The sequence below is a fragment of the Mesitornis unicolor genome, unplaced genomic scaffold (assembly GCF_000695765.1).
Source record: "Mesitornis unicolor isolate BGI_N332 unplaced genomic scaffold, ASM69576v1 scaffold51454, whole genome shotgun sequence".
NCBI classification, from domain to species: Eukaryota; Metazoa; Chordata; class Aves; order Mesitornithiformes; family Mesitornithidae; genus Mesitornis; species Mesitornis unicolor.
In genome coordinates this window covers 10,444-22,307 of record NW_010181797.1, presented here as the reverse complement: position 1 = coordinate 22,307, position 11,864 = coordinate 10,444, and the positions used below count along the sequence as shown (strand labels likewise).

Below are 11,864 nucleotides of genomic sequence, written 5' to 3'. Positions count from 1 at the left end.
CCCTAGAAATCTCTGATCTTCTTTCCAAGTGCTACTGAGCACTGAGTCAACTGCTTCTATATGAAATTCCCCAGTGGTCCTGAAACCTTTCCAAATTTTAATAACTAATGTGATCTTGCCTGGGCAGGTTCACCCAGGTGACTTCTTACAGTTCCTGTCAGCCCCACTGCTCCACAAACCTGCACTATGTCAACAGCCAGGTATGTTCCTGGTTTAAAGATTGCTGTAATGGCTTTATAAGTCCTGCTGTGGGGAGCGTGATGGGTTACTCAGGCAGGTACTGTCTCCAGCTCTGTTGTACTCTAGTGGCTAGGTCTGAATTCCCTGTTGTCAAAGATAATGTTTAAAAAATGAAACTTCAGTAATTAGAGGCAAAGCTACTGGCTCTTGAGCTTTTGATAGTAGAAAAGGATCATTAAACAAAGACGATGTGTCTGGGATGGAAGGAAAAATGGAACATGGGAGGTAAGTAATTTAGCTAGTGACAAGGGCTAGAGCCTCAGCAGATTACTCTAGTAAAGGCCAAAATGTAGCTCTGCAAATGCAGCTTAACTAGGAGATCTGGACTGTCACTGTAGTGGCTTTGCCCTTCAGCTTCACCTGCCAAAATCTCCATCTCCAGGCCAGTGTAAGATCCAGCCCCTTTCAAGCTACCTATTGGCAAGAAGACTGCTGAGCCCAAAGGAATTATACTCTAGTGGTGCGTTACTTTCCTCCCAACAAAAATACATCTCTTGTCTTGGTATTCTGGACCTCTTACCTTTAGCAGGGAGAACAGCATTTAGACATGCATACTTCCACAACAAAAAAAGTATAGGAACATACAGAAAAAGGCAATGAGAGAGGCAAGCTGCTTCTCTCCTCCCCTCAAGCCATTGCAGGACCACTGGGAGGTTAAAGTGATAACCAAAATACTAAGAAGGAATACTCCATATGATTTTTTTTTTCTCAAACTGTCCTGAGAAAAGCGAAATAAACATGCAAGCTTACATAGCAGCACAGTCCATGGACTGTGAGTAGCATTACTGCACTGTAACATAGTTAAATTATTATGCTTTCAATACATTTAGCTCCCAGTTGAAGTGAAAGGTAAAATGAAATACTTTCTCAGACCTCCATTGTGTCTTTTTTTGTAGTTCTAAACAACAACTTTTAGATACACTCAACAGATATGTAAAAGAAAAAAATACTTACTCTCTTCCATAATACTTTGGTCTGTTCTCCACCTAAATTTTGAAAGAAAGGAAAAAAATATTAAAAACATGCTCAATTTTAAATAAGCAACATAATAATAAATTATGTTTGATTGCTGCTGAGGACTACTGCATCCACCTAAGTGACGAAACTGCAGATTCAAAAGTGCAGCTGGAACATGACTACACAGAAGGGCAGAAAAATGAAAACAGAAGAGGTGGTTTTATTGATGGATTTCTGGGAAGAACAGCACATATCAATGAGGAAAAATACAGAACTACATATAGTTTTATAAAATTTGATGAAACGGCTAAAGAGTAGTTTACTGCAGTTTTGCCAAACTAGTATTCATAATATAAAGTAAGACTATTTTTGTTATACACCATTTAGCTTCTTAAAAACACTTTCTTCCTATATACTGTGACTGACTGAAGATACAAAGTTTAATGTTCTTGGGAAAAACAAGGTTTCTGGATTTAGACCCAGTCTTCAACTCCTTGAAGCCTCAAAAACTTGCAAGCCTGCTCCCATATACACGGCAAGTGACTGGCAGGACTCCCGGCTGCTTGAAGAGCTTTGAACCACGGTATAGGACCTCCATGTCCTTCTCCAGAAACTCTGAACCCCTCTGACACTTGGACTCGTTTCTCAGACCCCAATCTTTGGGCAAGGTGGCAATAAACAGGACCCCGAGTCCCCCAATTTCGCCTTGCCCTCGCCTTTGTCTGCGGCGGGCGGGCGCTCGCGTCAGGCAAAGGAGCCAGCAGGGGGCGCGGTTTCCCCGCCGTTCACAGCGGGGCAGGGTTACCTCACCCCGCGCGCAGGCTTCTGCCATTATTACGTTTATGATTACGCATTTGACTATTATAAATTATTTTTTCATAATTTTTCAGGCGTATACATCTATAGGCATGCGTTTAAGTGTCTTCATAAAGGGATGCTCTCTCTCTCTGGCTATGGCACTCAGCAATCGCGTCATCTTACCCAGCTGCAACTGCAGGCACCGTTTTCCAAGACAGAACTTAATACAAAATACACATAAAGTCTCCTGATTATTAAAAAAAAAAGTATCTGAGCGAGTGCATACTAAGAAAAGCTGTCCATATAAATGAAATTACTGCTTCATACCAAAACACATGTAGAAAAACTGTGGTTTCAAGACTGTTTCATCCTTTAGGATAAAAACCAATGAATTTTCACCATTTTATCTGACTGGAAACAAGGAGCCTTGTTCTTGTTTTGATTGTATCTCATTATTTAACTCATAAAAACTTTAAATTGATGAAGGCTTTTCATTTCTGAATAGCAACTGCATAAATGCGACAATTTTGATTCAATAACCTCCACACCACGCACTAAACCAAAGCAGCTGAGTTTCCACCCTGCAGTCACTGAGGCGACAATACAGTGCAAGACGAACAAAAGTCTGTACAAGATAATGAGAATCTTCAATGGAAGACCTATGGGACTTCAATCAAGTCCTTACTGTGCTCCTTTCCCAGCTCGGCGTTTCTCTTCTAGCACGGTACTAACAAAAGCAGTGTCACACCCCTGAAACTCCTGCCTAGGAATAATACCTTGACGCAAACATTTTTTGAGCTCTCAGGGGCAGGAAGAAGAGGAAAAAAGCAAATGCAGAAGTGAAGAGAGAGCAGAATCAGAGGAATTGCCAAGTGCAGGTGCTGTGTTTCTGTGCGCATACATAGCAACACAAAGTGTATTAAGTCATTTTGTAACTTTATATTTTTATAAGTAAAGGGAAAATCAAGAAAATACGTATTATCTCAGAAAGGAGGTTGTTCATATGTCCATCTTTAGTAGCACTACATGACTTTATTATCTTGGAACTGTGCTGACTTCCTGTCATCTTTATAGATCTTAATGACCTCCCAAAGCATATATTTAGCTGGGAACTTAATTAAAAAATGGGTATCAGAAGCTGGTTTAGGGGAGATCACAGCATGCAATCTTCTCTTTCATGGAAACAAAGGCCACTCTGTGCATAGAAAATGGTGACAAGGAACAAACAGATGAACTTTCATTCCCACAAAAAACCAAACAAAACCTTTATACCACAGAAGGCAAAGCATGACTTTCATCCAGGATTCAGAGTCTGTGTCTTTTTAAAAATATAAATTTGACTTGATTGTATGCACACACAGAATAAACCCCAACACTCAGTCTACCTCAGAAAGATGAGAGTTAACAGTACTAGAACTCAAACTCAAAATTACCTGTAAGCACAAGCTGCCCCACAAATACATAGATATAGATAAAGTATAAAAGAAATCTGGAAATAACTCCTTGAGCAAATGGAGGCACATTTTATATCCCTCTCATAACACCATTTATGCAAAAATACAAACCTATCTGTGAAATTGGTAATGTTCAACTAGACTGAACTGCCCTGAACACTGCAATTTCCATTTTTCTTGCTGTTTGTGAGCTAAAAGGTTTGTTCTTCTGAGAACCCACACAAAGCCCATCAAATCATACCTTCTTTCCCCATCTCCATTAGCAGAAACCTCCAACATCTTTTAGCATCCACATGTCTAAAATGGTCACAACTTCAGCACTTGGCTTTAGGCAAGAATGATTCTGTAGTATTTCCTGAAATTAAGTTCCAGATCTGCCAGACCATCCAAGTGCCCCAGAATCTAAAAATCCTCACCTGGGCTCACTGCAACCTCTAGCCTGAAATAATAATTTTGCTCTTAACCAACTTCACCGCTAAGAACAAACATAAGGAAACAAAGTTACAGCAAGATAAAAGATCAAAATAACATCAGGGTCTCTACATCAAAACCAGAACGTTGGACTGAACTTGGAAATAAACCAAGAGCCTGCACAATTGACAGAGCAGAGACTTAGAAGTATCAAAGAAGCCAGTAGCTCTGTTTTGCACAGACTGCGGACTCTGTACAAACTTCAAGGGAAATGCTATATATCCCAGAAGGCAAAGGTGACTGCAATTCAGTTGGGATTAGCTTTCCTGCTCCTGCTCTAAACGGGCTTGCACACACACATTCAGGCAGATCTGTCTAAGAGGATTCTTGGTGGTGGAAAGAACAGAAAATCCTCAGGTAGAAAAGTGACTGTTTCCCAGTGGTAGGAGCCCAGAATTATCAGCCTTATTCTGCGGACACACACACTTAGGGATTTTTTTCATAGATAATGGCTATGAAGAACACTTTCACCACTTTCCACATAGCCCTCACAATTTCTTTGTTGAAACAAGGGCCACCTTTCCCAGGTGACCAGTTGGTTTTATCCATCACTCTGGCCCTAGACATTGAGTAAGGGGAGAGGTCAGAAGGGTTGAACAATTTAGGATTCATATGCTAATAGATAAAGTACAAAACTGACGAAAATCACATAAGGCAAATAATAGGTCTTCACCTGTGAAAATATATCTTGCCCCAAAGAGCTCTGCAGCTTGCTTTTACTACTCCTATACAGAGGATAAATTAAATGAGTTCTCTCTCTCCACTAAAAGTAAGTCGCAGCTTTCAATTCAAATGCTGGATGGTAATTTTCTGTTTTAGAAAAAGGTATTATTGCCAATCTCGATCCAAAAATGCTGTTGCAGAGCAGGCATTTCTGGCTGTTGTTCCAGAAACCATGGGCAAAACGCTGAAAATTACTACTCAAATTCATAGTTGTAAAAATCAGGAATCACCGATGAATGCCAAAATCGTTTAAAACTAAAGTCAAGTTGATCTGGAAATAAAATGTATGGTGAAACAACCTAAATCATTACTAATCCAGTGCTCTCACACAGCCAGCGACACGCAATGACATCTAATCTTGAAGCGTGCCCAAAGAGAAATGAAACCCAGCACAGCTCCCCTGGCACTCTCCAAAGGCCTTGGGAAGCTCATCTCTGAGAGACTCTGCACACCCCAGCCTTGACTCCCAGCCTGCCAAACCTGATTGCCTCTCCTCACCCCATAAAAAAAAGAGAAAACCCTGACTTGTGCACTTAGTCTAGTTTTACAAGTTTTTATTACAATGTTACAGCATAATCTTCAAGGTGTGGAGTCAGTTGTACTGGGGTTTGAACACCGAGAAGGAAGTAAGTCTTCTTCAAAAAAATACACTAGCTATCTAAGCGAATTCAATATATTACGTTTACATAATTTTGAAGTTGGCTGAATTTTAATGCCCTGGGATTTGCGGCTTCTCTTTTGGCCAGGATGGTTTAGCCCTGGAATGACATACTCCTGCTAATGTACAGATTATTGTATTAAAATCCTACACCACTCTGCAAGATAACTCATCACAAAACTACTGGGAATCACGCAGGCAGGAGGTGAGCATCCCCTAATGTGATAGATTTTCATGGCAAGCATCGACATCCAAGCCACATTGAACTGAAGATTTGAAGACACCCTGAAGAATTCTTTCTGTGTAAGTACTACCGCAGAAATAAGATAGCCCTAATTTCAGAAAAATTTAATTCCTCTTCAGCTTCATTGCACAAGACGTATTTCCTGATACAGCAGCCAAAGGTGAAATCTGAAAGCGCTGGAAGGAAAATTTAGAAATCCTTCTAGGTCAGCAATCTGTCCGTAGTTCATGGCATAACAACGTATATCTACCTATTTCAACCACTGCTTTAATACATCCATGAAAAGCATGTAAAAGGGGAAGGGAAACAATAAGGTGGGCAGCTGCACCTGGCTCTCTGTTCTTCTTCCCCAGTACACAGAAAGAGCAGAGAAATAAGATCTAAGAGTTAATAACATCAGTGTGTTCACTCAAGAGCAGGCAGTAAGGCATTTTCCCGAAGGAAGTTTAATCAGATATATTTTCTGTTTGAAACAATCCTGATTATTTTTCAGTAATTCTAGTTGACTAGACATAAATACACTTTTCAGCTCAGTTTGAAATAAAGAGAAATAGAAGAGTTGGAAATGAAGCTTTGAGACAAGCCCAGTAAAAACACATTGAACATAAAAGGAGTTTATTGTCCAAATTGTTCAGCTTTTGGCAGAATTGTCATGAGCCAACTGCAAGCTTTAGCCTTGCAATCAACAACAGAAAAGGATTAAGGAAGATTTTAAGTCCCCATTAAATGGAATGAAGTGAAAAACTATGTTTTGTTTCATTACTTCTGTTTGGTTTTTTTTGCCTCCAATTTTTTCTTAAAGAAACTTCTACTTAGATAAATTACTGTGTCTAACTTTTTCTCCAAACAGGACAAATTATTTCCCATCAATGACTCTTACACAATTTAGATTGGGAGAACATTAATTTTGCAGGGAAATATTTATCTACCTTTTTTTACTAACTTTTTGCCACTTTCTTGCTAATACCCTATCGTGCTTTCTAGCACCAGTGTTTTCAAAGAGAAGCAACTCTTGGTTTTGCAAAAAAGCCTGTTGCTAATTTTGTCAGTAGAAGTAACAGCAATGCAAAACCTCTACTTCCTGGCCAAGGACAGGCCAATTATAGACACTCATCATGTAAATACACAATGAAGAGATGGTCTTCTCCCCTAAGATTTTTGGTCAATAGCATGCGGCATGACTGATGGGACTGGCTTCATCTGACAAGTCTATCCAACACATATAACTTCATGAGTTTGTTCATGTGTTTTGGCTGTATGATGAAGGAATCTCATTGGCCAAGACATTTTTCAGAAGAAACTTGCAACGCACAAGCCCCCAGAACATATTCCACCTGTGCTGTCCATGTTTCAGAGGCTCTTGAGAAAGAAAGGTGACATGAATAGTTTTGGAAGTCTGCATCTCCTTTTGTCATTCAGTCACAGAGCCATGGGGATGCCAGTGTTATGGCCACTTGATGGATGCACGTTCATCCATTTCCTAATAATGTTGAGAGACTACGGTGCTTCCAAGAAAGCAGTTGGGAGCAAGATGGCAAAATCATTCAAAATACCAGAGGGGCAACGACTAGACAGATGTCTGTTGCAAAAACTGCCAAAATCAGAATGCCATAGTGGGGTATAAAAACAAGAGGTACAGCCAATAAGACATCTTAGAGTGTTCTTCTCCTTGCAATGTCCACTCAGAAAGCCTCTAGCTGGAATACTGGGTGTGCGTTTGGGCACCACATCTTACGAAAGACTGTAGTGCACAGGGATTTAGCAACTGTGAAAGAAATGAAAAGAGACTGGCCTAAAGAAAAGAAGACAGAGAGGGGCTGTAGCAGACAGGGAGGAAAAACGCTGCTTTCAAGAGGAAATAAAAGAATTTGTTCTCTCTGTGCCTACTGGACACAACAAGAAGTAATAGGCTTAAACTGTAAAAAAGAAGATAGATCTTAGATCTTAGGAAAGCGTTAAAAATAATTAAACACTAAATAAATAAGCAGAAGAAGTACTGAAATATTGAACCTTGAAAAGCTTTAAGAAGAGGATATGCACACATCTCTTCTTGACACAGGGATGACAACCTCTTGAGTTTCTTCTGGCCTTGAGATATCATGATCCAGCCTATTCCTCATCTCTGCCTGGACTGCTCTCAGGAGACAGGGATTAGCAGGGAGAAGACTGAATAGGCTGCATAAATCACATACAAAACCGCAATAATACCATGTCTCTGCCCACCTCTGTGAGGCTCTCAGGAGAGAAAGTGGCAGGGAGAAGGCAGTTACCTAGTGAACTGTTCTAGAGGAGAAAGCCAAACCTTCAAGTGACAAACTGGTCAACGCTTACCTTAATAACAGAACTTAGTTTAAATCTATCAGCATAGCAAAGCGCGAAACTGTGCTTGATATCTTCTAACAGAATATTCTGTGGTAAAATTTACAGGGCTGGGGAGAAGGTAGGAGTGGAGTTCTTCACTACTAGGAAGAATATAAAAGGAAAGACAAAAGTCTGCTTTTATTAAAGGCTGCTCAAAGCTGCACAACTTTTCTGCTCTGATGTTGTGCTGTAACCTGCAGAGAAGGTAAGATGCATAACAACCCTTTCACAAAAGGATAATGCATCGCCAAGAAATGCAGGAAGCTCAGCAGCTCTGAGTGTTCCTGTAGCACTTACTGCAGGCTGATTTCCACTCAATCAAGGTTATTTCTATCATTTTTGAAGACAAAGAATTTTAAAAGAACTGGGTTTGCTTGTTTGCTTCTTTGCTTGTATCAAACTTTCAAAAGAGCTGCTTTAAGGCATCCTTTATGAGGGTATTTTTAACTTGGGTTTGTTTCCCATCTATGACCTTGAGCAAACTGTTCAGCAGCCAATAATCAATACACTAGACAAACCACTACAAACTCCAGAAGGTAACAAAAATCTCCCCTAATACAGACCTCTGCTGTATTGCTACTAAACCAGAACATATTTCTGCATATATTCAGCTCTAACTGAAAAGAGTAAGATTGAAAACAAAAGAAAAAACAAATATTTTCTCACCTAGTAAAGAAAATAATGTGCTCCTGAATGTGAGCGAAAATAAATTGAAATAAATCTTAATCAAGAGGGCTGCTGCTAAACAGTCAGAGGGGAGAGGGTCAGGTTCAAACAACTTCAACAGCAAAAGCAGGAGTCTTTCATTTTGTTATGCAGCTTCCATTCACACAGTACAAGCATCATTACATGTAAGAAGGCATATCAACGTTACCTTCAATGCAAGATGAAAAATTTGACTATAGCATTTAAACTGTGCTCCCTTTTTTCAAGAATGATGTGTTGAGTCATTCAAATGGGAGAAAAGATATCCCCAGCAGCAGCAGATAAATGCAGCAAGCCATATCAATGCTCTAAACACTGCTTGCAACTCTGTACCCAGTGAGAGCCACTAAAACGTTGCTATGACACATGCCAGAACAGTCCACAGCACATCTGCACAAACCTGTTGGTGTTACATTACCTACCATAACACATCCCCAAAAGCCATGCTGCCTGCTGTTATCTGATGTGAACATTTAGCCCTTCAGCAAAGTGCCTAGTGAATGCGCTTGCAAAGTGCTAAATGTTTATAACCAATCTGCTGGAGACCAGTTATAAACTCAAGTATGGGCTGGAGGTGTGGAAGGAAAACCAGGAAACAACCCATCAGAACTGAGAGTAGATGGGCTTAGGTGGAAAATGAGGAGGAGGGGGCCTCAGACAAGCCCCTGCATAGCATCGCGGGGTATGAGATGCACTATCACTTCATTACGCTGGGCGAACATCTGTGTGTAGGGACAGGCAAAGGATGAAAGCAAAAATTCAGCGTGGAATAGTAATATTAATTCAGTTTATCTCCTGTCGTTGATTTCACGAATACTTCTGCTCTGTACTTGGGAACCGCAGATGTTTCTCTTAAGTTAGGCTATCTGCAAAGTCTGAACAGGGATTAAGGAGCTTAGATAGTGCTAGCTACTTTTCCAGAGTCTGGAAAAGGCAGAGATCCTATTAGCAACTCTGCACATTACCAAGTAAGAGAATATTTATTTCCCAGATGATGAACAATCTGGAAACATACAGATGCTTTCATTTCAACAGCTGAATGTTTGGATATTTATTTATGAGATATAATATTCATAAAAACATCTGTATCATACACACACACTCATTCTCTCTCTCTCAGCAATTTGTACAGGGCAGTTAAAATGTGCCAGTACATATTAGTTAGTCATAGTGGTATTTCAAACAGACATGCAAATATTTTGGAAACAAAGGATAAACAGAAACCTACATTGCAAACCTCCTGAATTATCATTCTGAACTCTGAAATTCAGGAGTCCTTGTTTGAAAACCATACAAAGACCACCATGTTCATGCCTGCTTCTCTTCGGTGCTCCATAAAGACCTGCATAACTGGCTGATGTGATCATTCTGTGTGCGCAGGTACATGCATGCATGTACAGGAAGTGTAGGAAGCAAGACAGACAGATGTGTAAGATTTCTATATTTATTCCTATTAAGAAACCAACTGCTCAAGTATTCTCATATTGAATCTTGACACTGGACACCTCACAAAGCATCAGTCATAGAGCAGAGACAGTGAGACCCCCCTTGAACCTACTATTTTAACTAGACACAAGGAATACTGGCCTAAATTGAAACAGGTATGTAGATCTAGTCAAGCACACAGCATTTTCACCTACATATAGGCTTATTGATAAACTTTGTCTAGGTTGGAATATGAAACAGGCTTTTATTTATTTTCACTTGAAAACTGCTTACATTTGACATCATGTCAAAATAAAAAAAAACAGATGACATGACTGATATGTAACAACGATAAAAGAAAATTAAAAAATAGGACAATAGCAAAATCACAAACAGGGACACACACACTCACACCATCCACTTCCAAGAAAAAACAGAGAGGAAGGTGAATCTTCCCAAAGCAGCTTTCAAGCAAATCGAGAGGGATAATTAGCAAGTTCATCAGTCCATAAAGACAACTACATACAGTTTGTGCTCATTAGTCAGAAGCTGCCATCTTGTCTTCCAAAAGGATGGCTTTATCTTTTCCATTTCATAGTGATCAGTAAAAGCACCAACTGGTTCACACCATATTCCTCTAACAAAGGTGAACACCAGTCTAATTGGCAAATCATAACCTAAAGCTTTACTAATTCATACTTGATGAAATTCAAGTGGAACAAACAAGCCTCTTCTAGCTTTCTTTAGCTGTAACTATTGAAATTAAATATTTACTATCGTGTCTGCAGAATAACTAAAAAGCTAGTAGTCGTCAATGGACTGCTAAAGCAAGGTTGATGGAGCTTCATCTGAGTGCGCCATCACCCTATGACTGCAGTGGGGTGAGACTTCATGGACTCTAGGAGAGATAAGATATCCTGTCAGTCCTTAAAGTGCCTTGGAAAAAAACCACTTTTTCTGATGCGATGAATACAGGAGAAACTGGGGCAAGAAACATTCCAGCCTCCCTTCTTTCTTTTCATCTTTCATCTTTCTTCACTGCTAGAAAAAATCACAGGCATCCTGTGGGACAAAATTTACCATGGAAATACCACAGAAACATGACATTGGGTGTAAACCCACATTTCAAACCTGATGGGAAAACCTGCATGTGGAGTATTTAGAGAGACGCTGGATATAAAACATTTTGTCATTCCATGCATTCTTTGCATCCATTTAACCAAAGATCCTTCCTGGCCTTCAACTGTTTTCAGCCCCATTCCATGCACCCAGGCTTTCTACTTTCGTTACAGATTTCAGCTGAAGAACTTTCTTCCTTCTATCAAGGTCTACTCAAAATTACTCTTCAGCTTCATTTGCAACCCTCAAACTACTGCTGTGCCCTCCTTCCTGTTTCTGTAATCGAGACAGGATTATAAAAACACAATTAAAGTAGCAGCAGCAATATTATAAGAATTTGAAGATATAGGCTCCATTAATTCTTATATGTACAAACATTTTCATTAATGAAAATAGGTTTCAGAGCAATTCTACTCATTTTCACTTAATTGCTGGCAAATGAGGTCTCTTGGTGTATCACTGTGTGTGTTCTGAGGTTTCTTTCTAAGCAAAAGATAATATATTCTTAGGTAAGCTCTCAGGACTGACAGTAAGAGCTACCTTCTCAGTAGTGTCTGACTTTTTGCAGTAGAGTGATTTGAACAAGTGCCATGAAAATTCCCATTTACTCTCATTATTTACCACCAATTTTATGGCCAATTTCAATGCCTATTACAGCTCTCTAGTACTTTACCACAGTATAGTCATTGTTCTTAGAAAGATCAGGGCA

The 11,864-nt window shown here is 39.7% G+C and overlaps 1 protein-coding gene across 1 annotated transcript in view; it reads right to left on the bottom strand.

Moving 5' to 3' along the window:
- CHN2 (chimerin 2) overlaps window positions 1-11,864 on the bottom strand; it is an 86,472-nt gene that overhangs the window by 70,330 nt on the left and 4,278 nt on the right. Inside the window, exon 2 of the mRNA XM_010183518.1 lies at window positions 1,195-1,226. The gene's annotated coding sequence lies outside the window, so the exon portion shown is untranslated. The remainder of the gene's footprint in view (window positions 1-1,194; window positions 1,227-11,864) is intronic.